Source organism: Aquila chrysaetos, chromosome 4, assembly GCF_900496995.4.
Source record: "Aquila chrysaetos chrysaetos chromosome 4, bAquChr1.4, whole genome shotgun sequence".
Classification (NCBI taxonomy): Eukaryota; Metazoa; Chordata; class Aves; order Accipitriformes; family Accipitridae; genus Aquila; species Aquila chrysaetos.
Window position 1 is genome coordinate 76,860,638 of NC_044007.1, and position 23,050 is coordinate 76,883,687.

Sequence of the window (23,050 nt, forward strand, 5' to 3'; positions counted from 1 at the left end):
GCTCTAGGAAGTGGGAAGTGAAAATTATTTTTTGACAGTGTGTTGTTTGCTCTCTACATAAAGATATGGTGACGGAAAAATGAGTCAATAGAACAAAATTTGACAAAAGCAGGATGTGAAAGAGAAAAGAATGGACAGAGGGGAAAACAAATTCAGAAAGCACAGGGAAAAGCAGGGAGTGGAAGATACAGAGTGAAATTCTGTTGAAAGAGAAGTACATTAAATAGCAGTTGTTGGGTGGCTCCGTGTGTGCAGAGCTTTCGTCAGTAATAGAGGGCATAGACTTCCATTTCAAGTCTGATGCAGCACTCAGAAGTCTTTCCATTAACTTCAATGAGCTTTGGATTAAGCACTTAGGGGAAAAAAGGTTATTCTTAAACTGAATGCTTTTTTTGAAGAAAGGAGTTTAAATTGTGGAAGAAAGTTTTAGTAAACTCAGAAAACTTGCAGAGCTCGCAGGCCCTCAGAATCCCCAGTATTTACGGTGTCTCCTTTAGACCCTACACTTAAAAAGGGAGAAAAGTAGCTTATCTTAGAATTTAAATGAGTTCAGTAATTGCTCAGGCTGCAGAATGTAACACAAGAAGTATTACAAACAAGCCAGCAAAGCAGTTTATTACACCAAAAGTGTGCAGGGGATTAAAAAAATACAAGGGAATCCCTGATTGCTATTGTGCTTTGGGATTAATAGAGTTCAAAATAAAGCTGCTGTGTTTTCATTGCCTGAATCCTGCATTTTAACATTTGAAATACATTGTATTTATAATTTCTGCCGGAAACACAAAAAATAAGTAAATAAGACTTGGAAGGTTAAGGGAATTTAAGAACTTTTTTGAAAAATAATTTTTCCCTTTCTTTCTGTTTCTGCTCTTATAATTTTCCTTCTTTACCAACCTTTTAATGTGGGCAGTTGGTGCTTCTGAGATTTCCAGCCATAGCTCAATTGTGCCACTTAGTCTCACTGCCTGAACGCATCCCATTTCCAACGGAGTGTTGAAACTCAGCTGCAATATGCTCCTATTTGCCCATCACCAATGAGCCTTCTCATTCCTTTCCCTAGTCACACCCTCCTCCAGAGCTGTCATTTAATGGCTACTTGTATTGGGTGTGGGTGTCAAGGTGTTGGCAATGGGGAGAGGTGGCCTTTATGAGGAAAGGCTGGGGCTACCCCATGCGGGACACAGCTGGTGTCTGCCAGCTCCCATGGACCCACTGCAGGCCACAGCTGAGCCCCTCAGCCATGGGTAGGGCACCTCAGGGAAAGCCTGTGTAGCAAGGTCAAAATGCTGTTGAGTAGTGAGGAAAAAAGTGTGAGAAACAGCCCTGTGAGCACTAGGAAGGAGGGGGGAGGAGGTGCTCCAGGTGCTGGAACAGAGATTTCCCTGCAGCCCCTGGAGAGGCCACAGTGGTGCAGGTGGTTCTCTGCGGCTAGTGGAGAGGACCATGCCAGAGCAGATATCCACACTGCAAGCTATGGAGTACCATGTCAAAACAGATATCCACACTGCAGCCCATTGAGGACCCCATGCCGGAGAAGGTGGATAGGCCCTGAAGAAAGCTATAGCCTGTGGAGTGCCCATGCTGGAGCGTGGGAAAAGTGTGAAGAGGAGCTGTTATGTACTGACCGCAACCCTCATTCCCTATCCCCGCTGCACCACTGGGAGGGAGAGAGGAGTGGGGAATGAAGGAGTGAAGTTGAGCCTGGGAAAAAGGGTGAGGGGGTGGTAAGGGGAAGGTATTCTTTTAATTTTGTCTTTGTTTCTCACCATCCAAATCTATTTTAAGTGACAATAATTTTTTTTTTTCCCCAAGTCAAGTTTGTTTTGCCTGTGATGGTAATTGGTAAGTGATCCCCCCTCTCCTTATCTTGACCCATGAGCTTTCTCCTCTTATTTTCTCCACTTGTCCTGTTGAGGAGGGGAATGAGAGAGTGGCTGGGTGGGCATCTGGCAGTTGGCCAAGGTCAACCCTACACACTGTTTTACAATCAAACATGTAAGCCACATGTGTTGTAAAAAAGTAAGGGTACACACATTGCAGAAGAACTTCTGTGCCCTGTTTTAGTCATGGACGAAGTGCAGGAGTTACACAGATTTTAAAAAAGAAAGCAAGTACAGATTGCAGCGACCATCAGCAAGAGCTACATGGCATGGGCTCTTGCAACGTGTTGCATTGTTGCATTGCCATGTAGCTCCCTACCTTTATAGATCAAGGCCAAATCTGATATTGACAAGAATTGTGCTGTTCTCCTCCTCTAAGTCTTTGTTAAACTTGAGCATTCTTTAGATTTTCAACAAAGCATAGAGGCATTGCAGTTCCTCTTTCCTGCATCTGATGACTTCTGTACAGTCATATTTTTCTAGTCATAAGTTATCTTCTGGCTCTTACAATATGCTCTCATGAACTTACCAATGTCCAGCATTCATAATATTTCCTTTATTCAGAGAACAGTTTTTTGCTACCCATGAGCTCCAGAGTCCACAAGAACCCGTTTTCGACACTCTGGTTCTTTGCTCCCTCATTTCTGCTGGGGATTTTCAGCTAACCGCTTCAAACTCCTGTAGTAAGTGAGTAGATGATTTTTCCCTTAGGCATCAGCTATTCCATTGTGCCGAAGTGCTCTTGTTTAACTGGAAAATTATTCTGGTTACTGAGTCTCAAATACTCCTCATCTGGAATATTCATGACCAGCAGCCCTCATAGCAAAACTAGATTTCCTATTTGCTGAAACCTATTATGATATGGAAATTGCATTAAATGCAAACAGAATTAATACATTTCTCAAGAAATGTAACTGTGCCAGAACTGTTTCAGAAAATGTCACAGTTTTTATATGGCCCCATGTTCGTAGCTATGAGATAGGCGTATTCTTTTTGAAATTAGTCTAGAAGAGTGAAGCTAAAGTTATGCTATAACAAAGAGCGAAAAAAGAACCCTAAAAATTAGATTTTGCTTAGCAAATACACTGGCTGTTAACAGTTTTTACTTCTGTTTAAAAATCATGCATTTAATTCACAGCTGCTCCTACTATCTTTAGAATGTTCTTACTCATCAGTAGGGATGTGGATGTGTTCAATAGGAACAGACAAAGTAAATGACCTTGAATATTTGTCCTCTCTGACAGCCTCATGGTAAAAATTGTTAACAGATTTTAGTGATTTAAAAGCCCTAAGATCTGAAGCTAATTGCATTAACTTGTTCTTCATGTTCTGTCTTCTTGCATATCCCAAATAATTTAAAATCAAGCATTGCTTTCCAAAATATTTATATTAAATGGCAGGTGAATAGAAAAGTTTGATAGTATTCCACCAAGTTTTGCCAGTTCCTAATGATCTGCTTTTACCAGTTGTTAGGATACAGTCCATCAGTAGGCTGAGTACTTCCATGGTATCTCAGTGTTTATGTTTCCCAAAGAGGCTGTAAATATGCCTAGCGGGAGTATTCTGATGAATTTTGCCATAGCACTTTATTGGAAATTATCAAAACCTATAGTTTGTGAGGCAAATTGCAGCTTCTTTTCCCATGCCCCCAAATATCCTTTGCCAGCTCCCCCCCAAAACAGTTCTCAATTACTAAAAATGTCAGTGTAGTAAGGGTTAAATATTTCATCCTGAAGCTTTTTTTCTGAATGGAAACTTTCAGTATTTGCACATTAAAACGTTTCATTTGAATGTATTGAGATGAACTCTGTTACAAGATCATTCAATCTTGAACTTAATTTTTTATTGTGAGCTATATAGCTTCACTGGAATTCAGGCAGAGGTTGGCTGGTACCTGATCCATTGGCATTCATGAGCCTCTTATGATGGCACTCAGTAGGAAACCTGCATCATGAGTAGTATAGGCCTGACCTGACTGAAGAGAAGGAAAAGCCTGAACTAGTATTTTTACTAGGCAATGTGTCACACTGAGAAAATATAATTTAACAGTCACCTGAACAAAGAAGCAGTATTCTTTCAATTTTGTTGATAGGTTGTTGTGGGTTTTTTTCTAAATTTATATTCCTCACTCCCCCTGCAAGTTTAAGTGTAATTGAGTAATTCCTATAGAAAATTCTCAGCAGCCTGCATTATTTACATTACTATTCACTTAGATACTACCAACTGCAAATGTTATCTATGATTTTATTCTGAAAATGTGACAGATAATAGCAATTGGGATCCCACACAGAAACCCACAAAGCCAAAATCCCTTAGGATAACCTTGCAAAATAATATTTCTCATATGCTGGGTTCCTGGAACATATTTTTGAACATTTTTCTTTGGGAAACACTACTTATTGGGGAACAAGAGCCATCTATTTATTCAGTTAGAGTCTTCATTCACAGTTTAGAACTGTTTTAAATTTAGTTCTCCACTAATTACTTTTTTTCTTCCCCCTTGCTCCAGTATTTGTGTTTCCAATCAGTTTCTGTTGTCTTGGGTAGGCAGAGTCAGCAGTTTGGCCCAGACTAACTCCAGTGGAAGCGCTGCAGGGTCTCATTTGTGAGTGTTCCCATTTCTCATCATATAAGAATTATAGTTTGTATTTAATATTGTCTTGGGAGGCCTTGCTGGAATCCCTGTTTCTCTGTGAAGTTTCACCCAAAAGCTCTCAGTGTTACATCACTGGTGTCACAGCAAGATACATCTCTATATCATTTCATTGCGAACCCCCCACCCCTGCACTTGTACCACCAGTCTAAAAAGGAATCAGTATCCTGTGAGTCCTCAAAGAGAATTGATAAAATCACATAGCTATTCACTATGGGGACCTGGAGCACTGGTCCTGCCAGCTCACTTGCCACATAATGTGGGACTGAAATTTGTGCCAGGAGAACGTAAATGCATGTTCCACACCCTTTTCTTGCTCCTCCCATGGCTCAGTCGTTGTTTTATTACCTCCCAAGTTGAAATACAAACCAAATCTTCACCGATCTATTCCAAAAATTGTAATTCAGCTGGAAGGTGGGTGCATGCCAGCTCACTCAGTTATATACTTTTTCCTAAATAAATGCTACCATGGGTTTCTTGCTTTATGGAACCTCAGGCAGTAACAGCTCTGGGCCGTTCTTCTCTCTGCACGCCAGCAAGAATTATTACTGAAGCCTCTGAGCTTCAAGGTACAAGACATTACTAGTGGACATAAATTGAAAGCTTATACTTTCATCTCGGATCTAAATCGGATTTAGGCAAAGTGGCAAGACAAGAAGTATAAATAGAGTTTCCTATGCACGTGCTCTATGCCATTTGTTCTCTGTATCTGACACTGAAACATTTTGAACTAGCTATAGCTAGATGGACCAGTTGTCTCCTACAATTTTGCAGCTGATATGTTTTCATGTTACATATGATACATTTCCTTCATGGTTAAAACTTGATGTAATATTCAGTTTGCTTTCATATCATGCTTGTAAAACTATAGCTTTTCACTCTAGAAAGAAGTGTTAAAGGCCTTCATGCTGCAGAGCTTTATGGCTTTAATTCTTCTGGTCTAAATGCTGCAGTCCTTTTGACCTATCCTCATTTCTTCAGATTTTTTTCTTTCCTTTTCACTGTCAAAAATTGTTACTTTTCTCATCAGTTTTCAAGGTTTCAAAATCTGGATTCCTGTTCTGCTCTGCCTGAATAATCTGCTGTAATTACCACTTTATCAAGAATATTCAGTTTAACTATTAGGTGCTGTTATACTACAAGGATCAAGTATCCGTCTAAGCAGAAAAACCCTTTTCAGTCTGGAGGAAAATTGATTAATGGGAAGAGAATGGTGCTTTGCCTAAAGCAACTCACTCTCATTGTCTTAAAATACTTTTCTGTAGTTGATTTCTGAGAACACACTGGGGAAAGAATATATATATTCCTATGGACAATCGTATGTAGTTGCTGTAATTAATAGAGTGATCTGGTATTAGCAAAAAGAGAACAACAATATGATCAAAATTTTATGAAAATGCACAATCATACTGAATTTGAGTAGGAAATAGGTTTGTACTTGGCATTTAAATATTTCCGCATTCATTTTGCATTTATCCTACTCTAGTATAGATGTAAGTTCCACTCATAAAAAAGCTAAAAAAAAAAAGAGAGAGAGAAAAATCAGATCTAATTAACTTATAAGCCTTTGGGGGAAATTATTTTAGTGTGTGAGATGATAACTAGAGTAGTGCTTGCAAATCCAGTAAACATGATGTTGCCTATTTTCCATTGCAGATAAATGATGTCTGATATTTTTTCCATATATGTAATAAAATACTTGCATTAATTCATGTTGTCATACATTACTGGGAACAAAAGAAAAGCTTAATCTTGTGGGAAATGGGCACACATTATTCACAACATGTCTACAAGCTTTAATCTAATTTGAATACTATCTTTGTTAATAGTCCCTTGGGGCACACAATTTCAAGCTTTCCATTCTGGGTTAAAATGAATAGGGCTGGGGTTTCAATCATGTTCTCTGCTTTTCTGCTTGCAGCCTATAGATGAAAATGTCTTAGAGATGAGTTTACGTAAGGTAAATATTTTAGAACACAGTTGTATGTTCAATACAAGAACTTAAATATGAAGGACACATCCCATGGATAGTTCTGCCTGAAGAAACAGCTTCAGCTCTTGCATATCCCTTTGCAACAACCAATTCTAGCATTGTACCTATGGAAAACTGCAGATGTCAGAATTATTTACTCTTATGCAAATCTTCCCAGTAAACCACCCCTGAAGCCAACCCACCCAACTTTCAGAGTCAAACTTAGGTAGAGCAAGAAATTCAGGTCATTAGAGAAAATTGCAGAAAAACAGAGAATCACAGAAGCACAGTGCTGAAAGGACCTCATCTGACAAATGCTTTTCTAATCTCTTCTTAAAGACCTTCCCTGACCACAGCCTTCCTAGGCAATCTCTGTGTATGATAATGGTAAGAGATCTTTGCTACCACATACCTCACAATATCCAATTTGAATCTTCTTTGCTGCATTTAAACTCATTACTTTGTGATCTCAGGATTATTTCCCATTAGTGCCCATCCCTTTTCTGAAACACAGTGCCCTACTGCAGCTGAAGCATTATCAGTGATAAGTAAAGCAGGATTACTTCATGATGTGCTCTGATTTATATTTCCTGATAAGAAGTTTGCCTTTTAAACAACAGTGTGAAACTCCTTCAGTTTATAACTTCTTCAGACCCATTTTTGGGCAGGAGTCATCTAGTTAATTGTCCTCCATCCTACATTTGTAACAGCTTATTTTTCCTGCTCAGATCTTGTACTTTGTATTTACCCATATTTTTCTTACAGATTATATCTTCATGTCATTTACAAATTTAATGAGCACATTTTCCATTGCAATATTCAGGTGTTAATAAAACTATTGAAGAGGAGATAAGCAATGGGACAACTTGCATAACTCCACTTAACATATCCTTCCATACTACTTAGTCAACAGGTTTTGCATCCTCCTTATCAGGATTTTGTCAAGACTGTGTTTCCTGTATAATTTATGGGAAGATCATGCGAGAATATAAAAAGTATTATTAAAGTCAAGATAAATGACCTCAGTGACTTCGCCCAGCCTGCCATGCTGTCTGGAAGGAAATTAGATTAGATTGACATTTATTCTTAGGAAAAAAAAAAAAAAAAATCCCCTTGGCTGCCATCTGCATGTCATTCTACCTTATTTTCCGCAAACATTTTATTTGATCATCGCCTCCAGAATATTTTGGGAAGATACCATCTTAATTCTATTAGTCAGTTGATCACAGCTGGTTTGTTTAGTGAAGATTGCTAGGAAAAAAAGGCATGAAACACCTTCATGCTCAAATTCACCTACAAATTATTTTCCTCTCTATTGAATAGAGTAGTCCTTGATCTTCCTTTTTACAATTAACAGAGCAAATGAAAGAACTATTTCAAAGTATGAAATTATTATACTAAGTCAATAATAGAATGAGTTCTTTCTTCCAAAGTAGTTGCTTCATAGTTGCACCTCATTCCATGCCCTGTTTTTTTGTTGTTGTTTTTTTCATGTGGTTACTTGTTCCTGCTGCTTTTTTATTTTCACCTTTGGTACATTATCCAGCATCCACAGTATTTATAATTCCTTCTTGTGGGTGGAGTCAATGAGGATTTTATTCTTTAACCAAGTTAATATCCTATAACACTTCTTACCTCTCTGCCCAGGGTTAATTTATGACCCTAGTATTTTTCCTTTAGGCTTTGCTTTTTCCCTTAATCCTTGTTCTCATTAGATAGTGTCTACAAGTTCTCTCTCTGCACTGAAGTCTACCTAATTTTTATATAACCCTTTCTGTCTCTCAGGATTGCAAAAGACACAGTTCTATGGTCATTCTTTGTCTTTCTGAACAAATTGTATTCTTTTAGTATTAGTCTTTCAGTCATATTAATTATCTTGTCAAATCCCTTGTTTTTTCCCTGTATAATGTGCATTAGCATACATAAGTAAGCAGTCTTGACCTTTTATTTCCTTTTTTGTATTTCTTTGGATCTTATTCTGAATAATCCTAACCCCCTGCCACTCAAGCAATCTTGATACCCTTATTCAAATTTCTCTTTTTGTGCTTAACTATGGACTTTTGTCACTCACACTATCTCCTCCCCTTGATCTCTCTTTAAAGCCTTTCTTACTAGATAAGTAAATCCCCTATAGAAAATAGACTGTTTTCCATGTTCAGGGATATTCTTTCCATGTACAAGAGTATGTGGAATATCATCTCAATGGTCAAGGGAGCCAAAGCTGTCCTGGTGTCCTGGAATATGCATATTTCTCCAGAATACCTAGATTCCTAATCCTTTTTAATCTTCAACTAGGAAAATGAACATGTATACCATACAAGTCTCCTGCCCTCCCAGACTGATACTCACTTTTGATCAGTTTGAGATTGTTCCCGAGAGTGAATGCATGACACAAATAGAAGGGCACATGGGGTCGCGATCACTGTGAGAGATGAAAAGCATCCACTTTATAGTAATTTGTAAAAGCTGAGTTCTCTGGAAGCAGCATACTCTAGGATGTCAGCTGCAGCAGACAGATGAGGCCTTTAGGAGAAAATCACCAACCTCTGCTGCTTTCTTTCCTTTCTCTTAGGAATGGAGGCTGTGAATCTTACAGGTCTGAGTCTCTTTTCTTCCTCTTCCAATATCATTTGACCATTACTTGCTGCTAGGACACTGTCCTATTCTTGACATTGATAGTGAAACAGCATCAGTTTCCAGCTGAGACCAGCAGGCAGCTTCTCCCTAACAGAACGACCATTTCATTGCTGGTGCTGTCATGGACCCCAACCTGCTTAGCTTCTACAGGTTCTGCTCACTGCTGCCATGGCACAAGTGGTCTCTGCATTTTGACAAACAAGCAAGAGATAACAAGATAACAAGAGTGAATGAATGGCACAGCTGTGTGGGGTTTTTTTCCTAGAATTTTAATAAAAAAGGAAATCCAGTAAGACAAAAGCTCCAACAGTGAAAGAATTAGATAACAGCCCTCCCAACAAACACACACAAATTTCTGCATGTTTATTCCAATTGCTATTGAAAAGCAAATGACCAGCCTGTCAGCTTATTTCATCTCTTCCAGGAGATAAAATAGCATTTTTAGGAATGGTCAGCTGCTCTCCATTTCAGTTCAGTTGTTGGCCTTTAAGACTGCTGTAATGCTGACAGAGCAGAAAAAGACAGTAAATGGAGGAAAACTTGGCCAGTTAGAGAGGCTGAATGCTTTGAGGAACTGAGGTGCAGACTCCTAAAGGTGCTTTGTGCCTTAATTGCCATTACTGGGAATTAACATCTTTGAGGATCTGACCTTCATTACTCAAACTGTTACATGCTCTAAATGATACTGGGCTCACTGGCAGGCAGAATTTGATTGTTGAAGTTTCTAAGTCCAGTGGACTACATCAGACAGATTTGGAAAATCTGGGAAACAGTGAGAACTGGAGCCTAATTGAGTAAATGAACTCTAACTCAATAATGTGATAATTCAAATCTTAACATTTGCATGCCTTTGTGAAAATTTTGGTGAGGCTTTAAATCCTAACTTTGTGGTTCTTGGTACTTTCTGCATACTTAGAGGCTTAAGTTAAAGAAACAAAATTATTGGATCCTTTTCCAGTTGTGGCTATCAGTACACCAACTATAAAAAATTAATTCCAGCAAAATTTCAGTCTGTCTTCTAAAGAATGCAAAATACCAGCTGTATGTTGTGCAATATTCTTCATCAGCTGTGAGATTGATCTTGCCTTTGAGTATTTTTCTTCTATGAACTCTTCCTCTCAGAAATAGTCACAAATCAGTACATATGCGGAATAAATAATTAAAGATGACTTCTGAAAATGCAAGAAAACATGAATTCTGAAGATGAATGCACTCACACCAATTACATTTAACAATACATGAAGAGCCTAATAAAATCTGTTTCACATTCTAACTTACTCTGTGATAACATAGGTAAGTTAAAGAGCTGGGGTGAGTGAATTGCAATATAAAAGAAAATCTTCTTCAGCCTAATGATTTTCTGAGGTTCAAAATGGTTACTTGTTTGTTTATTTTTAAGAATTCTTTTTTTTCTGTATTGAAAATGTAGCTTTTGAGTGAAGCTAAAAGAAGCCATGTAAAATTGCTTATTGAAAAATCTGTATAATTATGACATTTTGAGCCCAATTTTTGTGGCATGCACAAACCAGTCCAAAGGTTGGATGGTCATTTTGGGTCTAATTTAGTACCCCAATATAATGAAATCATTGTAAGCGCATCAACATTTATGTATAAGAGAAAGTTAACTTTTAGTATTTGTTGCAGCAATAGTTACTACATCGATTGGTATGTAAACAAGATAACCTGTTGTTTTGCTATCAGAGATATCACCTTTCTCTCTCTCATTTAATTAGACATAAAAGTTATATATTGCATTCATTTTTCAGATGAAGCATATATGTCATAATTTAAAGACTGAAGGGCTGTAGCTGCAAAATGAAATGTTATCAAGTTACCAGACTGGGTATATATCATTTGCTTTTCACATCAGTCTTCAGGATGTAGGAGTTAAGAATACTTCTGCCCTACTGCAATGACAAGATCATAGCAAACTCAATGAGACTATGTGTTCATTAAAACAGGGCACACTTTAAAACATAGTTACAGTACATAATTAATTTACCATGAAAAGACAAAGTGCAATATTCTGCTTTCCATTTTTTATATATTCAAGACAATTGTGAATGAAAATTAAGTAGTTACTGTATGTGATTTTGGCATTTGCATGAGTTTATGCTTAGAAGCTGAACAGTAGCATCTTCAAAATGCAGCCTGTAATTTAAAAAGTATTACTACTGAGCTAATTTGAATCATGCCTTTCCCACAAAAGAATTTCCTAAGCTCTTGAGGGGGAAAATTAAGTTTCTAGCCACTGTTTTATTTGCATTTCCATACTCCAACAGTTTCCATAATTCGATTATTTCTAAAATAAAAAAGACAACCATATTTTATTTAAACAATGGGAAGTAGAAAGACCTATCAAAGAAATATCTGCTTTAGGAAGCCTACAGTAGCAAACTGAAAAAAAAATACTTACAATTCCAATTTTCCAAGAATATTCTCTCCAGATACATGTTGTCTGTTTAGTGGGATTTGCTTCAAAAGATGTTTACAACTGTAGTAAGGTTATACTTTGAAGCAGGGTCCCTCAAAGTGTTCAGCCCTTCCAGGTCTCTTCCAAGTACATGCCATAAAAAATAGAAATGTTTGAAAATGGGTGGCCAGAAAGCCATATCAGGGCATTTTGATATGTGGGCCTCCGGGGCCCATTGCACAGCTAACTCCAACTAGTTTCTTCCATCCAGTTTGGTCTGCTGCTTATTGCAGCCATCCTGCAGTTCTAGACGCTCAAACAGCTCAAGCACAGATAATCTTAAGAGCTGGTTTCTCTTCCCCACGTTCTCAATGATTTCTGATAGGACATTAAGTCTTTTGGCTCATCTACTTCCCTTATGCAGACCTTTATTATAATCTCAGTCAAGCTAGCCGATTAGACCTATTTTGTGGGTCTTTTTTAATGAGCAAGTGATTTTTTTGAACTATACATTGCTTTCCAAATGAAAACATTTTTAAAAAAAAGTGAGTTCAGAGAAAAGAAGAAGTGAAAGAAAACAAAAAAGAAGCTAAGTGTCGCAGTGATGGGGATATCACAGCACTTACTCTTAGCACCTAACAGGTTTTGAAGCTAGTCTGACTAGGTTCTCTATATAACTAATGAAGAGCAAAATATTCAGCTATACCTGGACCATTCCAGAAAGATGTCTGGCTAGTCTGATCTTAAAATTCCTCAGGGATGGAAACTATAAACTCCTTAGCTAACCTGTTCTAACTAGTAGTGTTGCCATAATGGCAGCATAATAGCTATGTTTTAGACCTTAAGTTTTCAAGCTGTGAGGACCATTATCATTTAAATATGGTTGGAAAGAAATTTAGCTGAATAAGAAGCTTGATTTCTTCCCTTTGTTCATTAATTCTGCGTGTTAAACTGTGTCCATATTAAATCATTCAGTGAGCTCACTCTGACCAGGGGATATTCTGAAGAGCTTTAACTTGAGTGTGTCTGAAAGTTGCATCTCCATGTTATTCCAAAAGCATGTAGACTTATATATAAGAAGAATATAGACTTATATGGACTACTCATTTGAGAAAGGAACACATCACTGACTGTAATGACACTTGTTTAATGTCGAGCTTGGGAATAATTGGCATAAAGAGACTCGCTTTCTTCCAGAGGTTTACTATTGGTTTCCATCCTTAGCACAAACATAATGCCTGCAGGAGGATGCTACATTTTGTTCTTGGTCTTCCCTCAGCACTTCAATCTCTTACATGATTAAATTATCTCTTACTGATGATATTTTTACAAGCAATACTGTAGTACTAGACAATCATTAAAGTAGGAGCCACTGCTGTAACATTAAGGGATTAATTCTGTCCAGCTTCTCTCTGTTAGAAACATATTTATTTAATGTTATGTCTTACATGATGGAAGTCCCAACACTACAGTAGTCATGACAGAAATAGCCAGGATTTCTGCCACTGTGCAGCTTCACCCCATCAGTTCTACTCTGGGATTACACCTAGCAGAAAAACAACTATGCTGGCAATTTCCAGAACTGATTATAAAGTGCATGGTGGGGTGGAGGATCAGAGAAGGAAACTCTGTAAGTACATGGTATATGCATGCTGCAACAGGGGGAGGTGATCTGACTGGTAACGGTATGAGATTCACAAAGAATGAATGAAATGTAACTGACATGTAGATGACAAATTTCAGCTGTATTTATATGTTCATGTTAGGAAATGTTTAAAATAATACTCCCATCATGGCAGGTGGAAGAAGAAAATAATCTGGCATTAAATGATCCAGAGTTCTTGAGATCAACAGGGACTATGGGATCCCTTAACCTGTTGATACAAAGCCAGTCAGATGTTACACCTCACTCAACTACCCCTGAGCTGAAGTCAGTGAGTTAGTCTTAATTGGGTATAATTTCCTTTTTGTTAAGCTAAACAGAGTGGGTTCTTTAATTGTCTCTGTGGGACTTTTCCTCCAGCCCTAGAATAATTTCTATTCCTTTTTTTTAAGCAATTTTCTTTGAGTTTTGAAAGTACAGAAAATTGGGAAAAAACCCAATACAGATTTCAGAAGAGGTTAGAGGGAAATCAAGTTGCTCGTGTACGTTAGTGAACTGCAGTGTACCAGTACTAGTAGCTCTGCAAGACACTGGTCTGCTGACTATGCCATTTTTGGAGGGAACAAGCTGACATTTCTGTTCCGTTCTCTCAGCCAGTTAATTCTCTGATTACTAGATAAGGATTTGCAAACAGGAGGGGTGGTGGGAGAGAAGGGCTTGCTGATAGAGGTCCTGCCATAAGGATAAGCATACATGACCCTGCAGCATATGCATGCCATGTGGGATATGCTGTCTAACTGCACCTAATCCCAATTAGTTCTGGGGAAGAGAGAAGCTGAAAAGCTAGGTTTTCACATCTACACTTGAATGTTGAAGGTTGTATATTCAGAGCTACTCAAATTATTTTTGTGTTCAGTTTCCTGAGGAAAATAATGAAAATTAAGTGGTGTCATCACCCTTTTTATGTCTTTTTAATTCCACTATGAAATTCATATCTGCATTTTCAAATAGTGAGAATCAAAAGTTTCCAAAAAGATTGTATTTTAAAATTAGTTTATTGATTTTAGTGCCCAAATCTGAGACCAGCTTTAAGTTTGTATCTTGAAAATTTTCTCCCTCATTTGCAGCTTTGTCTAAAGCTTCTTGTGGAAAAGTTATTTTGTTTTGTCTCAGGGCATGATAATAGATCAATGAAAAATAATATAGGAATTATTATTTTAAAGAAAGAAGGGTATTAATACTTTTTCCATATCAACACTGATGATTTTATGACACTTCATTACTATGCAATGTCATCCCTGCATACTTTTGTAAATAATGCTGCTTGAAATATTCTTGATGTTAATCAAAACACTTGTCTTGTTCATATCTCTCTGTGGAATGAAATTTTAGGAGGAAGTATTCATGATTGAAAATAGCTTTAAATTCTCACCATACCTCTTTTTAGTCCCCTTTTACTTTCATTTCTTCCTATTCATCTCGGTACACACATACAAAAAAAGGAATTGTACTGAATTTTGTGATGCAAAGACAGAATCACGAGCAAACTGGATTAGACAAGTTCCATAAATCATTAAAAAAGACACAGTTATGGTTGCAAGACAAATACCTGTATTCATACATGTTGTACCCAAGCAAAATATGAATACAAGGCATGACAGTCCCAGTGAAATAATTAAGGAGATAAATATGGCACTTAAAGAATGGAGCAGTCTGATGCTCAGCTAGTGTTTCAGAAAGAAGGAATTGAAATATAACAGATCACATCAGCTTATTTAAATACTGCTTATGGTAATTAGCATTTTGGCATTATTTTTTCAGACATACAGTGGCTGCCAGCCACTGAAAAAAATCATGTAAACCTTCAGGGAGGTAACATACTGTCAAAAAGGACAACGGAAAAAAGGCATATAGATAACATTAATTCCTTCTCATGGAAAGAAGACATTAACAATAAATTCCTACATCTCCTAAAAACAAAAACCTAGAAGAGAAAATGTTCTGGATTTTTTTTTACTCTTAACTGGTATGACTTATCTTCATCCTTTGAAACACTATTTTATTACATTTTTGTATAAAAAACTCTACATAGTTTTTATAAAGTAAATGTTGACTTTCCTTTGCCTATCTTTTGTAAACTTTGCACCCTTCAGAGCTGTAATCTTATTAGTGATTGCTTATGGAATTATTTTACAGCATTGTTCAGCAAAACAGGACGAACAACTTAAAATTACTTATGAGGGTGTTGTGTTAAAGGGTAAGGAAGTTTGGCAGAAAATAAACCCCCTTGCATTCCAGCTTATCCTCAGATGTCAGAGGGTCTGGGGGCGGCTAGGTTTAATTTCTGAGTGATGTCCAATTCAACGCTCTAAGTCCGGTTGCGTTCAATATGCTGAACTATCACAATTATGGATGCACTTAATAGTGAACTGCACTCTTGGCTTAGCCGTGTTCAACGCACGAGAATTACCAGACTTAAGGAGTTTGGTTGCGTCAATGAACTATCACAACTAGATTAATGAGCAGCGCAGTTTGTTAAAGCAACAATATGTGTTCTTTTGGATTGCTGGTGATAAATACATTGTCTGCAAAGCACATGCAAATAATAATACAGTCGACTACAAGCACACTAAATTATGGAAAAACTCTACAGAGATTTCTAAGTTTCCGGGGGAAGCACTCGGTATAACTGAGGGTTCAAATCTCACCCATAGGCATCCCTATAGGGGGGAAGAGAGGTTCAGCCCATCGACTGATCCCAGAAGTCAGCAATGTCCTCCTGACTTGTCTATGATGGTGTCTTCCCTAACAGTCCTCCTCTCTTAAGCCCTTTTATATTTTCTTATTTTTTAGGTGGAGCTTGAGTGACTCTAGTCATACATACCTTTACTTTGATTGGTATTAAGTTCTCTCGCTTTGCTTTTAAAGGTATATGCTAGAGAAAATTCAGAGCGCATGCTCAGTGAGGGGTGGTCGCACCCTGGAAGTGGGTAACTTTGGGGATGGAGGTGTGTTTTGGTATTATAATGAGATTATAATGACCAAAGTTCACCCAGAGGACATGATTTTGTGTGTCAGTATCCCAGAACTGGGCACGTGTGGTATAAATCAGAAGTAGGGCATTAGCTCGACAGAACCCCCCATTATTTTACCTCCTTGCTTCAGTGGATTCAATGCAGGGACCTTCTGTTCTTGGTCCAGTAGTTCCAGTTCCTCATCCCTCTGGTGATATCACAGAGCCTGGCCGCGGTGTCTCCACTCCACTCCAGCCTCCGTGTTGCTTCTCAGAGTCAGCACACCAAGCTCGCCTGGTGTTGCTAACATCTACGGTTACAGGTTATGATGCTTAGGGAATTACTATGGAACAGATCTCTTGCATGTCCATTGCATTCCACCCTGGAGGTTTACCTTCCCTTAAGAGGGGGACATATCAATAAGTCACCTCCAACAATCATTCCACAGAGGGAGATAAGAAAATCATAACTTGCTTGATGCAAGAAGTTATTGACTTAATGTGGTGTCCTACTGTTGACTTATTTTTATTCCATGGCACCAATGCCTCACAAACTGAATGACGCTTCTCTATTTGTACAAGGCAGGAGTGCATGTTGGTCAGACGGTCAGCATGCTAAAGCAAAAAAAAATTACTTCTCTTATTATTCCCTGATTTAGTTTGTCCTTTTAAAATGTATCTTTCTCTAGTCAACATTGCTACACAAAAAATTGCTTACTGCTGTCTCTATTAGGCAGAATGCTACTGACGGTTGAGTTGGAGTACTGATTAGACACTGAATATGAAATTCTACAGATCTTATACTGAAAATAATGTACCCTTGATTCTGCCACCGTTCCTCCACTGTGTTGTATCTTGTACATTTAGTAGCACCACTGAAAGACATAGGAAAACACTCTGGGCAAATATTTCTCAGTCTGCTTAAGTGTGGCAGAACTGGAACTTTAATAAATAGCAATGAATTATGGAACATATATTTATTTGTTAAAAAAAAATAATATTCAGGTCACTGTGTACTTTTCCTTACTCCATTCAGCCTCTTTTATACCATGTATTTGTGGCTAGGGAGAAGGAGGACAGAGAGAGTGTGCAGAAGTATTGTCAGAGTTGAGTTAACTGTAGCCCAGACTGTAATTTTATTATTATAATAGCACTATAAGTCTTTGGCTAGAGTTATTTAGTGTACTTTTTGTTTAAAATCATTATAAACTGTTGTGGGAACATATTTAGCTAACGGTCACAAGAGCATTCCAGACGCCTTTAGAAGGCCTTGAACAGAATAAACAAGAAGACAAAAATAAGAAAGATACCAATTAGAAAAACACAGGTGCGCATTCCACGATAAAGAGAACTTGGCACAAAGAACCTCAATTCGGCAGTTTATCTTGACCAATTAGACTGAGACAAGTCTCGCATGTTTTAGTTAGTATAACCAATTATGTTTTACGTTTATGCGCGTGTACAGTGTTGATATAACCAATCATTAAGTGTAATTAGGCACGTGGACAGTGCGTGAATAATGCGTGTAACCAATGGTAAAATAGCTAAATGCATGTACAGATGTAACTAATGTATAAAATGATGTCTGATGCTCTAGTAAAGGGGGCTTCACCTGATCACATTGGTCTGTGTGTGATGTCCTGAGCCTCTGCAATTGGTGCCCGAACAGGGACCCTCAGATCGGTGTTGAATTCTTCGACAGGAGCCGACGGAGAGAGGGAGTGGAGAAGCCGGCTGAAACTATCCCTGCTGCCCCGGCAGGATGACCAGCTGAGCTGGGAAAGACAAGGAAGCACGCGCAAGTGACTAGAAAAACAGAATCTCGCCCTAATCAGGTGAGCAGTTGGAGAAGGAGATGGGGTTGGACAAAGAGCAAGAAGCGGTCCTAAATCTCCTTCAACATATTCTCTCTAAGAGAGGGTTGAAATGTGATAACTCCATAATAAAGGGGTTACTTTTATGGGCTTGGGAGAGAGAACTTATTCCGAGTATAAATGTTGCATTTGAAGTAGCGACTTGGGACGATGTAGGCAAGGCGCTGTGGGACACTATTAGTGCCGGGGGAGATAAGCCAAAGGAAGCAAGCAAATACCCAACTGCACTGGAAGGTAGTTCGGGATGTGCTGCAGGCAATGAGGGCGGAACGGCAGGCAGCCGCTGCTGTCTGCGCGGCGGTGACCCCTTCTGATGCCTCCATGTCAGCCGCGTCAGGCTATCCCGCTGCAGTTAGAGGAACATTTTCTACGCAGCTGTCTCTACCCCCCCGAGCATCCATTTCTGCTAGTGCTGAGACGTCTGTACAGACACAGCCTTTGCCTATACCCAGCCAGGTCGCTGGTGCCGAAAGTATCCCCCTGCCTGTTACTCCACGAGAATAAACCATTTCATTGCCTGTATGAATATCACACTGAACACTTCTCATTTTCATCATACCATTTACGTTTGTTTCTTAGTTCTCACATAGAAGATGTGCAGATGTCTAAGCGTGTTAAAATCATGACTAATTTAAAACTACATACATGTTCCTACTTTCATACAGGAGGGACATGCAGAGGCACTTGAAATTTTGAATGTCCAGTATTAAGAAGAAAACAGGACATAAGGAAATCACGATGCATTGTTGCTTCAGGGTGTTTCAACTGTTCCTAGTCAACAAGCTGTGATGAAAATTTGCACCAGCCCTCTAATAGACATGCCACTTACAGCCCTAATACTTAGACAGACAAAGGTCAGGAGAAACTGGGGAAAATGCTTTTAGGAATTTTTCTTTTGCAGTGGAATGGAGTGACTACTTAATCACTATTATTTGACCATTCTGTTTCAAATTGCCCAGACGAGCGGCTCTCTTATATTGTAGTATATTATATCACCATAAAACTACTAGTTCATATATATATATTCTAAAACAAATACCAATAGCAACGTAGTAGTTAAAAAAGTTATCTGTTTTGGGCAGGTAAATACTATATCTTCTACAATTCAACCTTGGTACTCACAAAAGTTATCACATAGTTTGAGTTGTTTTTTCTTGTTTCCTATAAACTTTTGATTTTTGCTAGTGATTAAAGCAAAGGTTTTGGATTTTGTGCCATATTTTTGTCAGTGTCTGTCACGTGGTCTTGACCACATCAATTCATTCACTGAACTTCATTTTTCTTATCTGTAAAACATTCCTATCAAACATCTCAAAGGATAAAGTGTAGTTTCACTGCAGTTTTTAAAGCTTATTGACAGCCTTGGAAGTATATACAAGTGCAAAATATTATTTTTACTTAAAAGTTTTGAAGTTAAGTATGTGTTCACTTATTCATAAAGTCAGAAGGAACTAGCAGAACTTTGGTCTTAACTCATTTAATACAAGGTATAAAATTGCATCTAGTTACTTTTTGATTGTGCTCCTAGACTTAAACTTGACTGCCCTTTCCTGTGCTGCTTTGAGTCTGTTAACCTACTTTTTTTGTTTTAACATCCAGGTTTTGTTTCTTACCACATTTTTGCTTAACTGGCTTTGAGGGCTATTAGGTATCTGTGTTTTCTCCCTGTGACTTACCTGCCTACCTTGGTCACCTTTTGTATGTAAGATATCCTATTTGATAAATCTCCTGGAAGTAATCCTAATATAGCAAATTATAAAACACAAAATGGTTGATGGTGTGCTATAGTTTAAAGGGTTTTTTTGCAATGTGATGTTGATCAGAGGGACCAAACCAAGAGCTAGATAGAAGAGGACATTGTGAGGTTGGCTGAAGTTTTTATCGCATTCCATACTGCTTCCCATGCTGCCCGTGCTACCTCTCAGGGTCAGACAAGGCTTTATTTGGTGGGTTTGTGGTTTTTTTAACTGAGATTGGAATGATTTAATTTATTCCTTCACTTCTAAAATTAGATGCCTTTGGCACCATGGATAAAATGACAAGTACGTTAAAATTTGTGTGAAGATTTCAGGATAATGAGTGGACCGGGATTTTGCCAAGGAGTCTAACTGTGCATAGCTCTGAGGGAATCTTAACAATTAATGAATATGAAACACCTTTATATAAGTGACTTATCTTTAAATATGGAAGGAATCTAGATCACTGAGATACCTTCAGCATTGGTCATGTAATGAAAGGGAGAAATTCTGCTTCATATTGGTTTATAAAATGAGTGGTTTTTAAAATTGCCCAGATTGTTTGAGTAAGTCCTGGGATAAAATGGGCAAGATAACAAGATACAGATCATATGCACATTCATAGTGCAATATTTCACAACTTGTGTAATGAATGTATCACACGGATGGATACATATGTGTGCGTATACACCTGTGTCTACACTCTTGTACACCCGACTGTTAGTCATTTGAGCTGTAGGATGAAAACAGCTGAAGATTGCTAAGATCTTCACTTGTATAAAGATGCAAAATGGATGTTATGCAAAGAAGCCAATGCTAGTGCCAATTTCCTATAGAGTATAAAAAAGCCCATCAATGTGTCAAAATGATTGTTTACATCTGTGGAGCTAAATAATATGAAACATCCAAAATTTATTATCCATGCTTCTAAAATACTGTGGGCAGCTGACAGATTTGTTCAAATGCTGAGCAGGAAGAGGAGGATTTTGTGCAGGTTTGATGATAGACACACTTTGCAACACACTCTAGAAACATTCCACCTTGCAATATGATCAAAACCCTCACCCCTCCCCACATTGCTTTCAGGCAGAAAAATCAAGTCTTGTTCTCTATGATAAAATCTCCTTTTGACAAGTCTCTGAACTGTAGGCAAGGTCAGCAGGTAGCACAGCATGATTCTGAGACATGGATAGTGAAACTTTGTAAATTCTGTACTGAGGACAATAAATCTTTGGGAAGAATTGGAGGGGAGGAAGGTAGTAAAAAAACTTACCAAATAGAAGTGATACATTCAAAAAAGGATTTAATTTATTTGTTTTCATTGCCTGCCAGATACAAGACAGTCTGTCTGGTTGTGATAATATAAACATAAAATATGTAACACCCACATAGATAACCTCTCCTCCTCTGAAGGAATATTTCCAGCTTTCCTTGCTCCCTAGCCCCTCCCTGCTGCCTATCACTACTTCGTCTCAACACTTTAAGTCTACCTCTTTCTCCTGCTACTCTCTACTCAAAGGTATTGGATTTAGGTGGTCAGACTGCCACATGTACATTCTACGACACATTGCTTTTCTATCTGATATTTGTTGTAGTGTTATCCAAGTAGTACAGAGCAGAAGGATGACAAGCAGAATGGTTTACATAACTTGTGTTCACTGACATGACTTACTATAAGACAGTAACCGCTTTTACCTTTTTAGCCTTGATAATCCTAACCCCACCTCAGATGTAGTAAACAGGTTTTATGCCTTTGCTGACAGGGTTATTTGATTGTTTCTTCCTGCTGGCAGCATTCCTAGTGATGCTGCATGGTGACTTTTGCTCAGCAGAAGTTTAGTAGAAGGGCTGGGTGGTCTGTGGTGGAGTTCTCTGCCTCTGTGCTGGCCCCAGTCCTTATCTGCATGTTTGAGATATCTGTCCTCAAAAAAATCCCACAGACACAGGCACAAAGAAATTGGAAGGATGTAGTTCCCCAAAAGGAGAAAACTAGACTTATTTAGGAAATTAAAAATTTTCACAGAATAGATACTCATATGCCAAAAGCACAACAAACTAACATGCCAATCTGCCAGACTCAATCCATCTCAAGGAAGTTTGTAAGGTAGGGATTTTGCAGCAACTTATTGGGCTGTCAGGTTCATGGAGCTACTGAAAGCAGTGGTAGCTGCAGCTCTCATTTCACGGGCAGAAGGTATTCCCTTTGTATTTTCTGGAGTGAAGAATGTGTTGGATTCTCCACAGGAACCTAGGTAACAAGATGTTCTCCATTTACTTTTCATTTTATACAGCTTTTCTCTAAATAAGAGATTTAAATACAAAAATCTATCATTCAAGGACATTGTGTGGATTAGCAATGTTCTCTGGAGGTTTGTGAGTTCATAAAACCACAAATGGATGTATACTAGCTTTCTTCATCTGTGAAAAATATGAAACCGACAATATTTTTTTCATTCAATAAATCACCCAAATATTATTTGTTGAAAGCTGCTAATAGTCCCCAGTTTTTTCATTTGACTAAATTGCTTCATGAAAACTGTAGCAGGAGAAACTGGGATGCTTAGAGAAAGGAAAGGTAAGCTACAGGTGAGCAATGGAGGCATTGGGAACTCTTATTAATGCAGTGCCCACTGTTTATGAGGATAGTGCTAGAAAGTATGACAAGGGAGGAGGTACAGATTGTAGGTGAAAGCAGAAGAGAGAACAAAGCTGTAGAAAAAGCATTATAAAAGAAGGCAGATGAGAAATACAGTTAAAGAAACAGCAATCTAAATCAAATGAAAAAGAATAAAAAGGCCAGTTAATGGATTAAAATACAGGATGGGAAAACAGGAGAGGAAGAATGGAGGAAACACTGGGTGCACTATTCAGTTACTCAGCTGTTTTGGAACCAATCATTCAATATCTTCTTTGACATAATTTTGCACCTGAACATTGTGACACAACAGGATAAAAGAACAAGGAAAAAAATGAACTCTGACAACCTTCCTTAATGGTAACCTTGGCAAACAACCCTTGTCCTCTAAAATTTCGACATGCCTAATAAGGTGCCATCACTTTTCAACCAGTTTCTTGCCCATCATCTTTTGTTTTCTCACCTACTAAACTCACTTTATTTTCTTCTCTTACATTTTTTTCCTTGCTGTAACTTTCTTAGCTTTGAGCTTTTTGTTCTAACTACCTTTGAGATTCAGTCAGCTACGCACAGCTATTTTCAATAATTTCAATATATATTCACTATCAGACATCTATTTTAACTTGCACTCATA

At 38.1% G+C, this 23,050-nt stretch overlaps 2 long non-coding RNA genes across 3 annotated transcripts in view; one reads left to right on the plus strand and one right to left on the minus strand.

Moving 5' to 3' along the window:
- LOC121233271 overlaps window positions 1-23,050 on the plus strand; it is a 144,146-nt gene that overhangs the window by 115,464 nt on the left and 5,632 nt on the right. For both annotated transcript variants that reach the window (XR_005932284.1, XR_005932283.1), the window contains one exon: window positions 17,874-18,006. This is a non-coding gene — a long non-coding RNA (uncharacterized LOC121233271). The remainder of the gene's footprint in view (window positions 1-17,873; window positions 18,007-23,050) is intronic.
- Window positions 8,919-11,853, minus strand: LOC115340176. Its single transcript, XR_003922954.1, has 2 exons — window positions 11,559-11,853; window positions 8,919-9,326 (listed from the first exon to the last, which is right to left on the minus strand). It is a non-coding gene; the product is annotated as an uncharacterized LOC115340176 (long non-coding RNA).